Raw genomic sequence first — 17,828 nt, 5'->3', positions numbered from 1 at the left:
ATTAAGTGAACGCAGAAACACTGTGACACGTTTTTGAATAGAGAATTCGTACAGATAAGAATCAGTGTAAAGAGACAAGTGTTAAGTTTCAAAAACACACAAAAACAATTTTTCAAATTTAGGAAAAAAATTGTTATAATTAATTCACCTAATATTAATGAATTGAGTTTTTATTTAAAAATACTTTTTTTTAAACGAACAAAGCAAACATTTACTTTTGGTAAACAGAATAAATATACCATTTTTTGCCTTTGCTCTCTTTGGAAATGGGAAGGACCTTTAGCGTTTTGTCTTCCACGTATTTTGCCGTGTTTCCTGGTGTTTGTTTACAACACGTAGTATCAGCAATAATAAAAAGAATATGCGAGTGTGTGTCAAGGGCGTTCAGCCAGCGTGCTCTGGCAAGTACCGGTTCATTTTTCTGAGCGAGGCATTCGCGGTTCATATGAGCATGTATTTGGTGTTGTTTTGTAGGAAGGAATTTGCATGCTTGTGTGTGTGTGTGTGAGAGAAAGAAAGTGTTTTTTAATGATCACCACTATCAAATTGTGTGTTTTTGTGCGTTCGTAAGATACTACTGAGTCTATTGAAGTGTATGTGCAACGATAAGGCCATTGTAGCCGGCGACTGTCATTTGGCCACAGCCCAGGTCGTGTGCAAGTGTGTTTCTTTGTGTGTGCGCGTGTGTATGTGTGTGTGTGAGAAGAGCAGCAAGTCTCCTGCTTTCAGGCCGCAGGCTGCTGCCGCTTTCCCCGTCTGCCTGAACGCCAGCACCACGCTGGACCTGCCTGCCAAACACACACACACACACAACACAAAACGCCACTGCCACAGACAGCCAGGAATATTGCAGCCACCTTCACACCCTTAACGCGTATACAAACACAGCTAAATAAAGACACGCGCATCGGATAAAAAAAAAAAGAATAAAAAAACAAGATGAAAAAACAAGTTCACTTTCACGCCTGATGCCAAACGCGGTTTTAGTCACGATAGCGCACACACACACCCATGCGTCGCGCGCACCAGGCCAAGGTCCACCATAGATACAGTGTGATACGGCCAAACATTGTTGTATCTCAGCCACCATCGCGGACACACACCCTCGCACTGGGCCAAACATCGCTGTAGCCTCCAGTGTGCGTACGCTACACACAGCCAAAACACTGGCTGTTATTACCCCCCCACATCGCACAACACACTGTGACAACCCCCATACACACACACACGCATGGAACACATTTCACAGCCAAATCCTCCAAATACACACTACCTCACCATTTGCTGGCTACGTATACATACAAACACACGCTCATGACCTAATATTATCTCAGCTGCAATTTTCTGGAAATTTCAAACAGTGACTCAACCAGCCACACACACACACATATATATATATATATATATATATATATATATATATATATATATATATATATATAAATATACACACGTATAAAGCATATCCCAGTGACTGGCCAAATACACACACCCTCACAACTGGTAGCCACTAATACGAGTGTAGCCAAATGCTATCTGCCCCCCCTCCCCCCTTCTCTCTCGCCTCGCACCAAAGTCTCAGTGCAGGCCAAACAGCTCACGCGGGCCGAGCCAAAGCCCGGCTGCAGCTCCGGCTCGTCGGCCCGTCTGTGTCGGCGATAAACCGTAGGTGGCGGCCAGTCCTCTTGTTGACTGATGAAATCTGTCCCCATGTTTTAGGGGCTTTTTTTTTTTTTACCGAAGAAAATCTTCAAAAATAATCTTGTTTGATTTTTTTAGTTATTAAATTGGAACTGCGGCAGGAATACAAAAACAACCAAATTATGGATTTTTGGGTCTGTGGTGTTTTGCAATTTAGTAACAAATGTGCATAGTCTGTTTTTAATCAGTGTCTTATGAGCCGTGCACCACTGTTAAACGCTGCTTGTCTTGGAAATAATACTCTCTTTACTACAATAGATTTTTGTGCCTGTTTAATCTTACCTCTGGAAACATGTACTAGATAACTGGCCTGCAGCTAATCCTAGAAAGACTTTCAATTGCCTCTTTATTTATGGAAGAGAAATTATTATGACGGTGGTTTTATATATTTTTCATATATAATTAAAACAAATTATTTTGTAAACTTACTGAGAGGGCCAAATTATAATCATATTATTCTGGATGAAGAAACAAAGCTCAACATATATTTATTGTGTTATTATACTACATATATACAGCACTATGAATAACACAATCATAACTATAGTGGCTCATACGATTGAGGGGGAAATATATTTTTTTTAACACACACACACGACTTGTGAATGTCTCATGAGACTTGCCCCATGTCTCAAGTCGAAGTGTCCCTGAGCAAGATACCTAACCCCTAATTGCTCCCTGTGTAAAAGCCATGGGTTTAAAGTGTAATGTAAGTCGCTTTGGATAAAAGCGTCAGCTAAATGACCTGTAATGTAATGTAATGTAATTGCCTCTTCTGACACGGTCGGCCTTCCGGGCTTCATCTTGCCGCTGTGCACCCGGCGCTGCTGTACTTTGCTTTGCACCAGTACAGTAAACCACATGGCTGCTGGGAGGGGCGGCCCAGTGCGCTGCCCATTCATAATACGGACGTAATGTGTGCGCGCTCTTATCTTATCTGGCTGACACAGAGTGCCTCTGCACGTTTATCTGCCTCCAAAGAGCTTTGCTCAGTTTAAGTCCTGTTTGGAGGCACACTTCAGACCGGTGGGTGGGGGGGCCGCTGGTGGGGGCTGGTGGGAGGGGGGAGGAGGGGGGAGGCAAACCACTGTCTGTAAACCTGTCATAACGTCACCACACTTGGCTCTCCCTTTTTTAATTCATCCGTTACGTGCGGTCACATTCTGTTTTTGTGTGCGCTCCGTGAACGACAAGATGTGCTCATTGTTTGTTTATGTTTGGTTCGGCGTTGTGTCGGTCTTTAGCATCTCTTGTCTTGGCCGCTCCTCTTTGATCCCGTGCACACTTTTGTTTTGTCTCCTTAAACATGGCTCTCATTGTCGCTCTCACAGAGGTAAAGCCTCCGCTGATCTCTTTTGTTTATATTGTAGGAGACACAGGGCGAGGGAGAGAGAGAGGGAGAGAGAGCGCGCTGGAAAGCAGAAGAGGCTGCGATAGTGATTGTTCTGTTTGGCAGCGCCCGAGCCCCGTTGGTGTGGGAAGAAGAGAAAGACGTCTTGTGTTTTGTTTGTGACAGAGTGGCAAAAAGCTGCCACGGAGAATCTCTGGGCTTGCCGTCAGGCTTTCTCCGGCTGTTCTGCAGCCAGCCAGCCTTTTGAGATCCTCTCTCCTACCGGCACATAACATGCCGCAGCCGTAACGTAGCACATTACGCCGCCGCACCACAGAACCACACACACACACCCCACCCGCCGTTTTGCAGCCACTTCTGATAAAAGGGCAACCAACCAGACAGAGAAACGTTTCTTTGAACTCTGCATCTGGAATGGCGGCAGCGAGGAGGAGCGAGAGGAGGAGCGGTTGTGGTTCGGTTCGACGATAAGAAGGATTGACCAGTATCATAAATAATGGAGATAGTGCCGTGGAAGAGCCGTACTGGTTCGCAGCACTGGTTCCTATGCGGTCCTCACTCCTCATGGTCATCCACCTGCTTCTCACAGTGTTCAGCCGGCTTTTACATGGAGTTTTTCAACCTTTGGGAAGGTTCAGCTTCAACTCAGCACATTTCTGAATAACTCAAGGTTGGAAAAACAGAAAATTAAAAAAAGTTCAGTGCACTTAGTCATATTCTGGACCTCATTTCTCGCTCCTTTCCCGTTTTCCTTTTTTTCCCTCACTTTTCTTTCTTTTGTAAGCGGTAAGTGTGATCATGAAAAGATGTTTCAAATGTGTTTCCAGTCAAAAGTGCAGTACAGGAAATTTGCAGTCAGTCCGAGGGAGGTGTGAAATGTGCTCGCCGTGCCATTTCTGCCACGACCGCTCCACAGTGCGCGCTTTACGGTGCCAGATCCCGCCTCCCTCTCGCTGCAGCAATACTCATGCCTTGGACGGCTCTGTGAGAAAGCCCAGAGAAAGACCCGGTGCTTTGGGCCAGCCGGCCCCCATCGCCCTCCTCACCACACCAAAAAAAAGCCCACTCGCTGACCACAGGAAGGATTCACTGATAATAATCTTTTTTTTTTTAAACGCGGTGGGAGGGAGTTGGGGGGGGCATCCAGACAGTCACGGCTTACGTGATGACCGGCTTTGTGCGTTGGGAGGGACACACTGATGGATTCCACAGGTTCCCACTGCTCCGCGGCCCCAGTGTTTCTTTCTGTTTCCCCTGTGAAAATAATCTGTTCTTAATTACTTCCTGTAGCTCTGTTCTGCAGCTCCCATGACATCACAAGCCTGGAGTGGACTGTTGTTGTGCGTTAGTGTTTTTGTTTGTGTGTGTGTGTGTGTGTGCATATCTTACGATGACCCTCAGAGGTGAAGTAACCACTGAGTTTGATTAAATGAAATCCCGACACCGAGGGAGCCGGTCAGGTCTGAGGCTTTTGTACTGTGTGTGGTGGGAACGGGGCCCACGCCGGCTAAGAAAAGCTCTCCACACGCAGAGCGGCGTTGGCAATCGGTAGATGTTTCGTTTAGCCGGCGGCCCGCCGATGCGGCTGCACATCAAAATGGGAAAAAATGGAGGGAGAGCCTCGTCAAATTAGAGAGACACAGAGAGGGAGAGAGAGGGAGTCTTCTCACACTACTGTTGGCTGTGTATTTGGAAAGCTAAAGGTATCGGGTTAGCCAAAGCCCTGTTGTGTGCTTATTCGCTCCAAAATGTGCACACACACACGGGCACGAGGCTAAGATTGGGGTGTCACAGACGTACGTGGATCGGTCTAAAACCGCAGGGTCTGCATTTATCTCACGAGACCATGATGACACGAGCAGACTCGAGGGAAAATAGGAAAAAGACAATGCTATTATGTTTGGTCTCCCATTAAATTGACCAGTGAAAACTGGCGTGCTCCGTGATACGGTGCCTTTGTCCTCGGAACAGCTCCCCGCTTTTACATAACCATCGTAAGCCTCTGTTCCTTTGGCCGTGTCTGACTTGGGAGAGACCAAAACCCCAGAACATTTCGGGTCCACCCGCATCTGCCTCCTTTTGTGCGAGGAGTTTGAGGTAAACAGATTATTCCAATGGAGGCTGTCATCGTGGTGGAGGAGACAAACGCAGCAGTTTGTGCTATTTGGCTCTTTTATCAGTTTGTTCTCTGACCCCCCCGGTTCTTTTTCTCTGTGGAATGAACCCGTTTCTCCTCCGCAAAGCTCTGCAGAAAGCTAGCGAAGAGTGTGTTTAGATGTTGGGATGAAAGGCAATGTTTCTTTGCTACTATATGTGGGTTTTTTTACTTTACATTTGCCTTTGTAGTATATTGTATTCCCCAAAATGTTGAATTTAGTGGTGTCAGATTTAAAGCTTTTTTCCCATCTATAATCATGGCCACAGATAATATATTTAAATACAATTGTCATAATATATTATGGTGAAACAGAATACTGTGATCTTTTTAATTGTTAAAAAAAAGAATAAATAAAATAACAATTTGACATGGGGAAACGTATTTATAAATGTTCTTAGCAATTTTTTATTTTTTTCTTAAGGAAAAAGGGTGTTTTCCCACGCTGCTGAACCCGCTTTATTACCTACTGTTCACATTTAATTAGACATTAAAAAGCATTAACCAACGTCTAATAAAAATAGGTGTGGGATAAGCTAAGCATGCGGTGATAAAAACTGCATTCTTTACTTGAGCTGAGTGGGCTCTTTTTTATGTTCTATTATTTGGGTAAAAAAAAAACCTAGAGAGCAAAGAAAAAAAAAAGTGTGGGGGCCGTTTTGGAGAAAGAAGGGAAGAAAAAGGATGAGAGTAAAAGAAAGGTTATTGAGGAAAGAGGGAGTGAGGAGCAGCGAGGGGGTGGTATTGTCTGTATTAAAACTGTGTCTTCCCAGTGCCGGGTCTCTTTTCAGGCTTTTGTAGCGGCGCCAACCATGAAATGTGTCTGTCCCCAAAAACCATATACCCACTCAGGAGGGTTTCCCTCAGAAGAGACAGAGAGGAGGAGGAGGAGGAGGAGCAGGAGCAAAGAGTGCTCGCTGTCGGGCGGGCCAGCCGGGGAGCAGGCCGGGCCCAGGGAACATGCCTTATTCACCGGGCCGCAGTCACAGCGAGGCCCTGGCAGCGGCCGCCGAGTCTGGCTAACGACGCCATTCACAGCCACATGGCCGGAGTAATGCGGCAACGCATTTTAAATTCTAACGACACATTACTTTTCTCTCTCTTTCCTATAAGAGGTGGCTTTGCTGCGGGAGTTTTTGTCACTGAATTCCAAAAAGTTGGGTCAATACTGATTTTTTTTTTAGAAATAGAAGACAACAACCTCCGTTTTGGTTTACACATGTGGGATGGAGAATAAAGAAATGATTATGTGGGCGAGTTTAACGCTGATGTTCAGAAAGTGAGAGGAGTTTGTGTCGTCGGGGCTGTTTTTGGCACGATGCGATCTCTGTGCAGAAGACGCCAAATTTTCATACACAGTCGCTGCCAACCTCCTCCCTCTGATCCTCGCTTTTCTTCTCTTTTCTTTTCTTTCCCCTTTTCTTTTATTCCTCTTTAGGGCTCAAATGAATGCCCTCCCCTAGCCTCATTAGCACCCCGGACTCCTGTTTGCCGCTACAGAAAAATGTATATTAACTTGTAAGCACAAACATTTTACTGCTCAATAGGACCATTATCCTGTTTTTTCCTGAAAGCGGGCTGTGAGCCTTCACTGAGTTGTCTTATTCTTTTTCTTTCATTTCGTACTCAAAGTTTGGCCACGAGGCATCAATATGTCTTCACACAGACTGGAGTCTCGCCATCTTCGCGCTGTCTTCACGTTTGATCAAAGGCTGATGTTTGAATTTGTTTTTTAGATTCCACTTTTCCAGTAAGAGCTTCATCACATGGGCCGTGAGGCGCAATCGCAGTTCAGTTTCTCGTTTGTTTTGTGCAAATGTATTGCATTTGCTTTATAGGACTTATTGGACTTATTCCATCACTTAAACTCAGTTCAGTTGGTTTTATGATTCTAGTTTAATTGTGTTTTTTTTTTATGCATCAACTTGATTTTGAGGGACACCATTTTTTCTCCGTGAGCGACGACCTTCATGAGGGGCGTTCTTTGGTCTTCTTTACACCGGGAGAAGGAAAGCCGTTAAGAAGAGACAGAAAGTTGGGGGTGTGTTGGGGGGGGATGAGCGAGCTCACTGAGAAGCACAACAGAATGCAGAGAATCAAATTTGGCATGCGTCTGTGTAAGCGAGTAAGCTTCAAATCAGTTTGGACACAGATCTAGGACACTAGACGGAAAGAAGAAAGCAGGATGAAACGGGATAGGGAACGACATGGGATTGAGGTGGGGGGTTGGGGGGGGTGTTTGTGTGTAGTTAGGCAGAGGAGGATGAGACGGCGGGGGGGGGGGCTTGGTGGGTGAGGTTGAGGGGTGTTTTCGATGGAGTGTCCCTCAATGACGACTTGAAAAACAGGCCGGTAAATAAATGGTGGCAGTAAACAAGGCTCTGCGCCTCATCAAAAGCCCCCGTTCATCTGCGGAACAGGAGAGTCTGTCTTTTCTGTGACGAGACGGAGAAAGGACCCACTGACGAGAGGACGGCGCTCGTTTAGATAACTGGATGAGTTTGGAGTGCAGTGGCGTTAGCGGTGTATCGCGGGGCACTCCTACGACAGTGTGTGTGTGTGTGGGTTTGTGCGTCGAGTACAAAGCGGCGTAGGGGGGTTGGTGCGCTCTTGGCAAGGATTTGTGTGCGTGCATATGTGTGTGTGTGCGTGAGAGAGAGTGCATATGTGCATATGTCTCCGTCTGCTCATTATACATGGTTACTTTTTCCAGACCGAGTGCTATGCTCTATTTTGCATGATTTACAGCCTTATGAGCCAAGCAGCAGGTCTTTTTTTATGAGGGCGAGAGAGTTTGGAAGGAGCACAGTCCTGGGATCTCAGGGACGCCCCGGTGAACCGGCCTTAGCGAGGAGCCGTGCATCGCTCGCCGCTTCAGCTGCTCATAATTCCACCTGTCAGCCTGTCGGCCAAAGAGAGCCAGGTGTACACTAAGTGCCACGGAGTCCTTTTGTGCTTTTCCCTCATGCAAAACTTTGTAATTAAGAGGCGTTGAATGAATTTATGAATAAAAAGATCACGGTTAAGTCACCTCAAACCACTTAGTGAATTCTGAGACTGCGTTCGGGGAGAGCAGCGAACAAGACGAGACAATGTGGCGTCTCATGAAAGCTTTAATTCAGCTTGCATCAGATTGTGCGTTACTTAACTTTTCAATGTTAACACTTCTTTACTCCCTTTTTTAACTCAACAATAATCATTTAAGTGGTCGTCTTGTTTATAGCGGCGGCCTTGTGGATTAATACGCAAGATGTGCATCTGTCATCTCAGCTCGGCGGATCTGACAGCCGAGCATTATACTCTTCAAATTCCAACTTCAGAGTGCTGGAAGCCGCCGCGCACATTCATCCGAGGCTCACGTTGCCAGGGGACTCTTTCTGAAGCCTTTTGTGTAGGTTATCAGCAGCATCCAGCACACATGGTCCCTCACTCTATCTTTACGAGTTATCAATGAGGTTATTGTAACGTCCACGTCTAAACGCGTCCTTTATTTTATTCGAATCCTTTTAGAACCAAGCGCTAGATTTTTAAGGTTGCCATAGCACTGGGGAACCCTAACCCCCAACCAACCTTCCCTTCTCTCTATCCTCTGTCTTGCCATGCCGACGCCCCCCCCCCCCCGCCTCCCCAGCCCCACCGCCTGTTCCCCTCACGTTTATTGGACCCAAATTTGGCTGGTACCATGGCAACCAAGGCTCCCAGGGAACCTTGCCTGGGTAGAATCCAAGGTGCCTCCAGGGCGGCACTGGCTCGGGCGCTTGTGTGTCAGTCCACGGGCTGTGGCCGCGGCAGGCCCTATGGGGCCGACCCGGGCCCCCGGCGTCGGGGGGCGCCTACCGGCTAACATGACCCACCGTATCCGGTGACTTTAGCCACCGCTTCCACTGCCGCAGCGCGGGGGAAGAGCTGGGGAAGTGTTCCACCAGTACGCATATTGATGTGGCATGGCTGGGTGCCCAATGCTGCCTCCCACATGAAAGCACACAGGATAGAGGGGGAGAGAGAAAGAGAGGGGGGGGGGGGGGGGGGGTGCATTCTCAATGTATAATATATGAGCATATATGTTTTTCAAACAATGCCTTTTTCCTACGGTGTGTAAATATTCAGCGCTGCACTTCTTGCCAAAGCGCGCACAATATTTAAATGCGTGATTATGATGCATGCAGCTCCGTGCATCTGTCGAGGCAATGTGGCTTTATGACAGAAGAGGATCGGCACACCGGCAATGTGAGCGGTAGATGAATTTCATTCATGAGCAGTTATTGTTTTATTGTCTTTACACAGTATTTTCATTCTAGTGGGCCTCCTGCGTGAACGTGAACATGCGGTCATCAGCTCTCCCCCCCATCCCTGTTTGATCGCAAACAAGACAAGCAGTCCTCGTGCTTAACGCGATCATTATGTGCGATTGTACGCACATTATGTCATCGCATGGACTGGCACCTGGAGCCCCAGCATCCACTCCCCCACCCTCACACACACACAGACACACACACCCACACACACACACACACACACACACACACACACACACACTCACACTAGTAGGGTTCAGTGGGGAGCCGTGTGGAGCTCATCTTCACCTCTGCTTTCTCCTGCGGATGCACAGTGAGCAGACCGGAGCTGCAGAGAGCTGCTGCCTCAAAGAATCTCCCCGTCTTTCTATCTCACTCTGCCACGCTGGTAACTGACAGTTTGACAAAAGCAACAACATTTATTTGGGGTAGAATCATCACATGGGCGGAAGCTGTACATGGTGTCTGTATTTAACCAGAGCGGAGTGCCTTTGATTCTGCTCAGCAAAGGCGATCTGGAGGCCAGCTATCATGAGTTAATGTCACAGGAGGACACCCAGTTTTATCTTTTAAATAAGTTAGTGAATAGAGCCCACCGCCAGAAGTCATTGTGAAGGACACAAGCACGACGGTCTTTTCCGTGTAGTCGACACAGTTTTCTCTCAGGCCGACAGAGACGCTCTCCGCTTGATGCGTTCCAGATCTTGAGTCCGCAGAGGGCGAGTACTGCAACACATTGACTCTGCAGGGAAGGAATGGATACCTCATCACCCCGCCGAGTCAGGAGCCGTAATTGGTCACGGGGTAATCAGTGCCGATCGAGTTCTCCACCCTGTAGGAAAGTGACAGCGTTGTTCAGATTAGCGGGAAGGTTTGCTGTGGGATTCAAGGACGGTTGTAGCCGCATCTTTGTGTGGCGAGCATCTCCATTCCCTTTTATATATATCTTAACCAGCTCTTTGATTCTGTCTGCCCCCCCCGTCCTCCCTTTGTGGGGACAAAGTCAGTGTTCAGCCTGTGGCAGGGAGACAGTGGATTCGTCATGCGAGGTGTGTAAGGAGATATGGTGTGTGATCCATGACGGCGCCCGCGGCAGCGTGCACGCTCGGCGCTGCCAGCCAACGTAAAACAGGCCAGAGGTAGAAAGTTGAGCGGAGAGAGAAAGGGGGGGGGGGGTTGAGAAGACATCATTCATGGCTACGTAAACAGGAGATGGAGTTGCTCCATCCTTGTTTTTTTTTAATCTTCTTTCTCTCTTGTCTCTCTCTCGCTGTGTTCCTGCTGACCTGAAATTGGGGGTTAGATGGAGGATAGTGACGGACTAATGAGCCCCCTTTCCTGCAATTACCCTCCTCTGTCCTATTCTCTCGGCTCCCCTCTCAGATTCTCCCTTCGTGTCTCCATCCTTTTTTTTTTCTCTAATTGTTGCGCTTCTCCCTCCCCTCCCTCCCTTGCCTTCTGTTTTGCCTTCTTGTCGCCGTCACCTTCTTAGAGAGCAGTGGTAAATCATGTTGGCACTTTCTTTAAAAGCAGCATGATGGTCTATTAGAGAAATCTGGTCCTGATTTGTGGCAGATAGCTATCTGAGTTATTGGATGGAAGCGCTGCTTGTTAATGAAAAAAAACTACAAAAAGAAGGCCGGGCTACGCTTCGCTTCTCTTTGTTCCCTCCTTGTGTTTTCATTTAATTGGGCTTTTAAATCTGGCCTTCTCGCCACTTCAGTTAAAATAGTTATTTTTCCTTTATTTCTTCTCTGGATCACAGTTCCACAGTAACATTTTTATTACATTTAATGAGGTTTGGAGAGGTTGTTTTCTTCATCCTGTACATGTACCCGTGGGTTTTTGGCGTATTGGCAGTGAATCCTGGTATATAGGATAATTCTTTCTCTCCACACCCATTTGTGGTCTAAACTGCCTCCTAACCACAGGGCGACCTTTGTATATATGTATTACTGTGTTTAACTGGAGGTGTGCGTAAAAAAGAACATGATTGCTTTCCCTTTCCGCGGAGCCTGGCTGCTGTTTTGATTTAGTTTGGTTGCTAGCTTACGGTGTCTTTCTTCCCACTGCGCGCCGGCCATGAAATGGAGCAGAATTCTCAAAGGTTTGGTTTTCCTTGCTGCTTTTTTTTTTGTTTCTTTGGCGCGACGTATTCACACAGACTGAACAATCCCATCCTTCACTGTGACAACCTCCTCCGGACAACAGAAGCCTGAGGAGGACCAGCAGGCGGCAGGTGCACTACAGCAAAGTGAAATTAGCACGTAACAATGTGTTAGTAATATGTGTTAGTCAACCAATCTTTCTAAAGAGTTGACCAATCGTATGTCACGTGTTACCTTCAATTAATCCAAGGGGGAAGTAATCCCTATAAGCAGCATGGTTTTTCTTCATAGAAACTAACAAACCGTCACAGATTGCTCACAGCTTTCTGCTGCATCGGCTTGAGGGCTTTACATAAAAACTGCGTGGTTGAAGCCACAATAATCGGCAACCGCCCCAACCTGTTTGAGCGGCCTTGAACAAGACCCTAAATCCCCCAGCAGCTAGTCTGTAGCCCGCCCTGACCTCTGACCCTCCTGAGCCCTGCAGTCACAGCAACGAATTTTAACAGGGGCTACATGACGTATCGCATCACCGGCGGCTCCCGGTGCCCCCGCGGCGCTCTTCCCATTAGGACAAGTGCCGAGTCGAGGATGCTACCTCCTAGCCTAGCGCCAACTGCTTCACATCCTACACTCCCAGCCGCGTGCGTGCCAAGTAAAAGTCAATCTGGATCCTAAATCCTCGACCAGTGCGCAGCGCTGACGAGTCCCAATCTGGGCTGATCCCCATCAAGAGTGATCAGCCTATAAAACGATCACGCAGCCGCCCTCCGCGTGGCCCGGTGTCACCCAGTGACGACGCGGGAGCAGCGGAGAAGGAGGAGGATGGTAATGAACCGCGCTCTGACTGTATGTGATACATGTGTGGCTGTTGTTGATTAAAAGTTGTTGTTGTTGTAATTGCGGGGCTTAAAATGCCAGGTGGCGAATGTGTCCTGCTAATCCCCTATCTAATTTCCAGATCCAGGGGTGAAGCTCTTAATCCGAAACGCACACAAATAAGCTCACTCGTAGTCTTACGGACACACATGCGCATACTCACACAGCCCTCCATCCCCCTGCTCAGACGAATAATGCACATACACTTGTTCTTACTCCTCTGTGTTTATTACTATTGAGTCATTATCTCTGTTTAGAAAGTTTAGAAATTCCCAGAAAACTTTGCCTCATAGGTGAGTACACAATGCGTTTAAGCGCGGGAGCGCATGTGCGTCACAACTCTGACCTTACCCAGCAGATGCACTTTTTATCTGTTTGTTTTTCTTGACGGAGGGAGCATCTGTGTGCGTCCTTATGGGCCTATTTGTGTAGGACGGCATTAGCTGGTGACGACGCATGTCGTCATCCCTGGGCGCACACACACACACACACACACACACACAAACACATATAATTGTATGGAATTCACTATCTTTTCCTCTCTCTGGTCTTGCTTTCTCTTTGCCCCCCCCCCCCCCGGACCGCCTCTGTGTTTACTTTTATGACCATGGCGGTTTTACAGCGTCGTTGCTGCACACTCGGCCGTGTAAAGGTGCGCTTGAGATAGAGGACGGTGACTGTGGAGATAAGAGGGCTGACTGGCGGCTCCACCCTTCACCTCGGTTCACCCCGGCTCCGCTCTGCTCTGCTGTATGTGGGTCAACCAGCGCACAGCGGCGAGCTGTGTTTCAACATGGGGAGGCCTCGTTGGGGAGGGGGAAGGGGTGTCACTGTACGATGATTATCGTATTCTGCTCACTCCACCTAAAGTTTTTCAGCACAACGGTTTCTCAGATACGTTGAACTCTTATGTGACGGTCTAACTTAACAATGGCTTACATGTCACTATGTTGATCCTGTATGTATAAAGTATTTAAATGTATTCTGTCCACTATGCAGTAGAACGTTGTTTCATTGTGCCTCCAAAACTTGATGATGAATTAGTTTCTGACTTTCTTCAGACCCTTTCTCTTTTTTTCGTCTCTCTCTCAGCCCTTCTGCCTCCAAGCGGCAGGTGTGGCGACCACGTGTAGTGGTTTACAGCCCAAGCAAAGAGGGGGGAGGAAAGGGAGGCAAGCAGGGAGGGAGGGAGGGAGGGAGGAGGAACCTGTCTTGCCCCGGGCGCAGGGTTATCCCAGGTGAAATGCCTCTCGGGACAGGGGGGCGTGGCTCAATTAAAAAGGGGGAGGGGTCAGAGGAGGAGTTTTTTTTCTCGAAAGTTTGCTGTAGTCAATAATCTGTTTGTAACTTCTTCGCACAAAAGTCACATCAAATGTTGCACACACTTATCCTTCTACATGTATGTCGCGGTATTGTTAAGCGCGTGAGTGTGAGGAAAGTTGTAAGAATGAGTGAGAGAGAGAAGGAAGAGGGAGGGAGACGGGGGAGTGACTCCTTCTGGCCGTGCTGGATGCTGAGAGAGTTCCTAATAAAGGAGAAATATGTACGTATGTGTGCGATCCATTGAGCGACCAGCACAGTGCGAAGTGTTCCCACTGACGCCGAGACGTGTGTTCAGACTCGGAGCACCGAGGAAGGAGACCTCCTCCGGGGGCTGTTTGGGGTTGAGCTGAAAGTATTAGAGAGAGGAGGGAAAATAAACCGGCAGGGTGGGGGTGGCGTGGTGGATGACGGAGAATTTCCTAAGTGCAGATATGAAAAGGGGGCGGAGTAAATGATGGAGAGAGAAGTGGGGAGGTGGCGGGAGGGGAAAAGAAAGTGAGGCCGCAGAGAGAGAGAGAGAGGGAGGGAGGGAGAGCTTCTCTGCAGGGCGGGTTTCCTGAGGTCACAGTACTGAATATCACAGAGGAATGTGGAATGCTGAAACGCTGCCAAGGCAAACACGCCGTCCGCGCCACCGCCGCCTCCAATGGCTGTCAAGGGCCGCTTTATACACACAAAGAGACGCACAATGCAGTCATACGTGTGCACGGGCATGCATATACATACATGTATAGTACAGTCATACAGGATGGCCAATGCTCACTTCTATTCTCTCAGCATCTGCAGAAGTTGTAATTTGATGTAACTTTAGCTGAGGGAACTGAACTGTGCTAATCCGAGACCACGTCTACATTACCCAACGGGGATCTTCTTGCTCTCAAACGAGCATTATTCCCAAGATGTTTTCAGTCTGTGTGTGTGTGTGTGTGTGTGTGTGTGTGGAAGGAACATTATAATGGACCGTGTCAGCGTTGCTGAAATGCGGAGAGCTGTAAGTTATTACAGCTGTAACACACACACACACACTCATGGACAACGCGTGTACAGCAAATGAGTCATTTACTGCAGGTCGGACAAGCATGTTAAAACACACTCACTCATGCGCCGATCCAGTGACTCATGCGCCTGCACATGTTAAACCTGCATTTGCGGTTTCGTCAAAGTGTTGACGGCTAAAAATACATGCGGCGAAGATGAGGAGGAGAGATCACCATTTGAAGAATTACAAAGTATAAATGTAGAAAAGCGAGGGAGGGAAGGGGGAGCGGCGTTGGCGTTCCTCCGCCATGTTCATCCCAAAGTCAAAGCGAGGAGAGCCATTTTAGACACGTGCGTTTGATGGAACCACAGAGACAGTCGGGACAGGTCCAACGGGATGAAGGACGGACAGAAGATGCACGCCGAGCGGAGCAAGGAGACAGGAATGTCTCTGTGAACGTTTTAGTGTGTGTGCATGAGCTAAATGTGTCCAAGAGATTTACTCTCACAGGTCCCCATAAAAACTAACGAGACAAATTGCTACGTCTTTGGCCCTGGTTGTTTTTCTAGCTGTTGTAAATTTAGAGGCTCCAGCGTGTATCCCACCCTTTTCCATGTGCGTGTGTGTGTGTGTGTGTGTGTGTGTGTGTGTGTGTGTGTGTGTGTGTGTGTGTGTGTGTGTGTGTGTGTGTGTGTGTGTGTGTGTGTGCGCGTGTAGAGATACGTGTCTCCTTTTCCTCCTCCGCCACCCTCCCTTCGTCTCGGAGCATGCCAGGGTCAGAGGTCACAACAACTGAGCCACTCCGTCGTTCTTTGATGTGGTTCGCCACACGGATGCATGCATGCACACACACACACACACGCTCATGCACACACATACACAAGCCAAGGTCAAGTGAAGACAAACAGCACTCACACTTAAGGCCTCGTGCCTCCGTTGGATCTTTCTCTCTCCGAAGGCGTTGACAGCCAAGGCGAAAAAAGCGGTTTCTTCTTGCTGTGCCGGTCTGTGCGCTTTGATGTGCTCTCGGTTTGCCGTGTTGCACATTTGTGGGCTTTGACAACAGCACTTAGGCACAGGAAGGGGCTACATGTGTGTGATAGGGGCGCATCTGTGTGTGCGCATGAAGACCTGGTGTACTTTACCTGTAAGGAAAGACACAACGTGTTGGGGTGTATCTTAAAGTGGAGGGTGCTTCCTTGGTGGGACGGGTCCTAGAACAGCGCAGCGAAGGGGCCATTGTGTGCAAAGAGTTTTGTTATTTATGTGTATTTTTACTTTATTTAGAACAATAAAGTGCATCCTTATTTCTATTACAAAGGTAGTTTGTAGTTTCATTCTTCAAAATAGACAGATTCAACAAATGTTGGTCCTGTTGAAGAATAAATCAAATAAACAGGGGTCATTAATCTTACTATAATTCATTAATCCACTAAATATACAATTAATATTCACTGCTCAAAGCCAACAGATTCCATTGGTAAAACAGCATTTAAAAAAAAACCCAATTCAACCTTAACAGAAACAAAATAATACTCATCAAAAATGTCTTTGGTTCTTCTCTCCAGTGTTACCACAAGGGTAAACTTGGTTGAATAATTAAATGAAACAAAACATGTATCCCCCACGTTCCGCTGAACCAAGGGACTCGATAGATTTTGTCGGACCCTCTGCGTCATTCGTGGGGACTCGGTGGCTTGGTGTCTCTTCCAGTAAGCTCTCAGGTTGGTGCGAGTGGGAAGCGTGCTCTTATATCCCAACATGAACCGTAGAGATGCATCTGATCAGGAAGGTCAAAGCGATAACACAGGCTCATTCCAGCACATCTCCTGCAGCACAATGGAGATCAGCAACAGACTGCTGTGGAGAATGTTATCACTTTAATTATTTCAAAAATGTGAAATGCTGAAGATCCAATTTGTAACTTGGCAACAGTTTGCGCGACAAAGAATCTTTCCTACCAGAATTGATGTCTCTGGTTTGAGGCAATCAGTCACTCTTCTCAAAGTCGGCCGGTTCTGTGTGCTTTGCTTCACACCACGGGACTTTAAATGAGCTCATTTGATTTGCGGCAGTGTTGGTATGCACACACATGTATTTGTTTATGCGGTCGCCCACACATGCACAGTGTGTGTTTTTCATTCTGTCCACACCCTGTCATCTTCCTCCCCCCTCTCCCTCCCCCCTGGTTGTGCAGTTGGGAGAGACGGGCCTGGAGTCAAAAGTGCAAGTGTGCCGCTCGGCTGATGAGTCACAGAGAGGCTGCGTTCCCCCAACTGTTAGTAAATATGTGGTTGACCTAAATGAGCGCAGGTCCGGTACCCAACAACTTTTCATTTCTTCTTTTGTGCGCGAGTGTGTGAGTGCACCACGCACAAAAAGAAAAGAAAACAAGTTTTCCACTGGCAGTCACACACACCTGGGATCCAGTGGTTGTTGAGGGGAGAAGGATGTTGCTTTATCTTTCTGCGTCTTTTGTTTCTCACACTTTCACCATCGCACACACACACACAACCACGGTGACTTTAACCTCCCTCCATGATTACAGGCTGTTAGATGGCAGCCTGCAGGCTGTGGTTTGGCTGGCCCTCCTCTCGCTCCATTAGGGGCACTAAGCGGCGTGTGTCACTCGCCACTTGGACGGCTGCTCTTCCGAGGTGATAGCAGGGGGGGCAAGACACATTCACACACACACACACACACACACACACACACGGCAGGTAAATGCTTTCCTGGAGGGCTCTGTCAGACTGGCACTGGTACGCTACTGCATGTGTTCAGGAAGTGTCAATTAAATTAAGTGGATTTAATGTAGATTTCAAAGCATCCCATCTCCTCTTCCTCAATAAAGGTAGGACTCCTTGCTGCAGCTAAACTTTAAAAACTTCTGGTGACTTATGTGACTCTATTTGCAGATAAGCAGCACCACATCTGCATGCTATTTTGACAATTTAACCGCAAACATGCTCTCAATTAATCCGCCTGTTTTTTTTCCCCCTCACACACTTTTTAATTTCACGTTTTGGTCCTTAAATAG

The 17,828-nt window shown here is 47.6% G+C and overlaps 1 protein-coding gene across 28 annotated transcripts in view; it reads left to right on the top strand.

Moving 5' to 3' along the window:
- Positions 1-17,828, top strand: part of LOC120825067 (nuclear factor 1 X-type) — a 98,393-nt gene that overhangs the window by 32,652 nt on the left and 47,913 nt on the right. The gene's annotated exons all lie outside the window — the stretch shown is intronic.

Source organism: Gasterosteus aculeatus, chromosome 9 (assembly GCF_964276395.1).
Source record: "Gasterosteus aculeatus chromosome 9, fGasAcu3.hap1.1, whole genome shotgun sequence".
NCBI classification, from domain to species: Eukaryota; Metazoa; Chordata; class Actinopteri; order Perciformes; family Gasterosteidae; genus Gasterosteus; species Gasterosteus aculeatus.
Note: the sequence above shows the minus strand (reverse complement) of the source record. Positions and strands in the feature narration are given on the sequence as shown.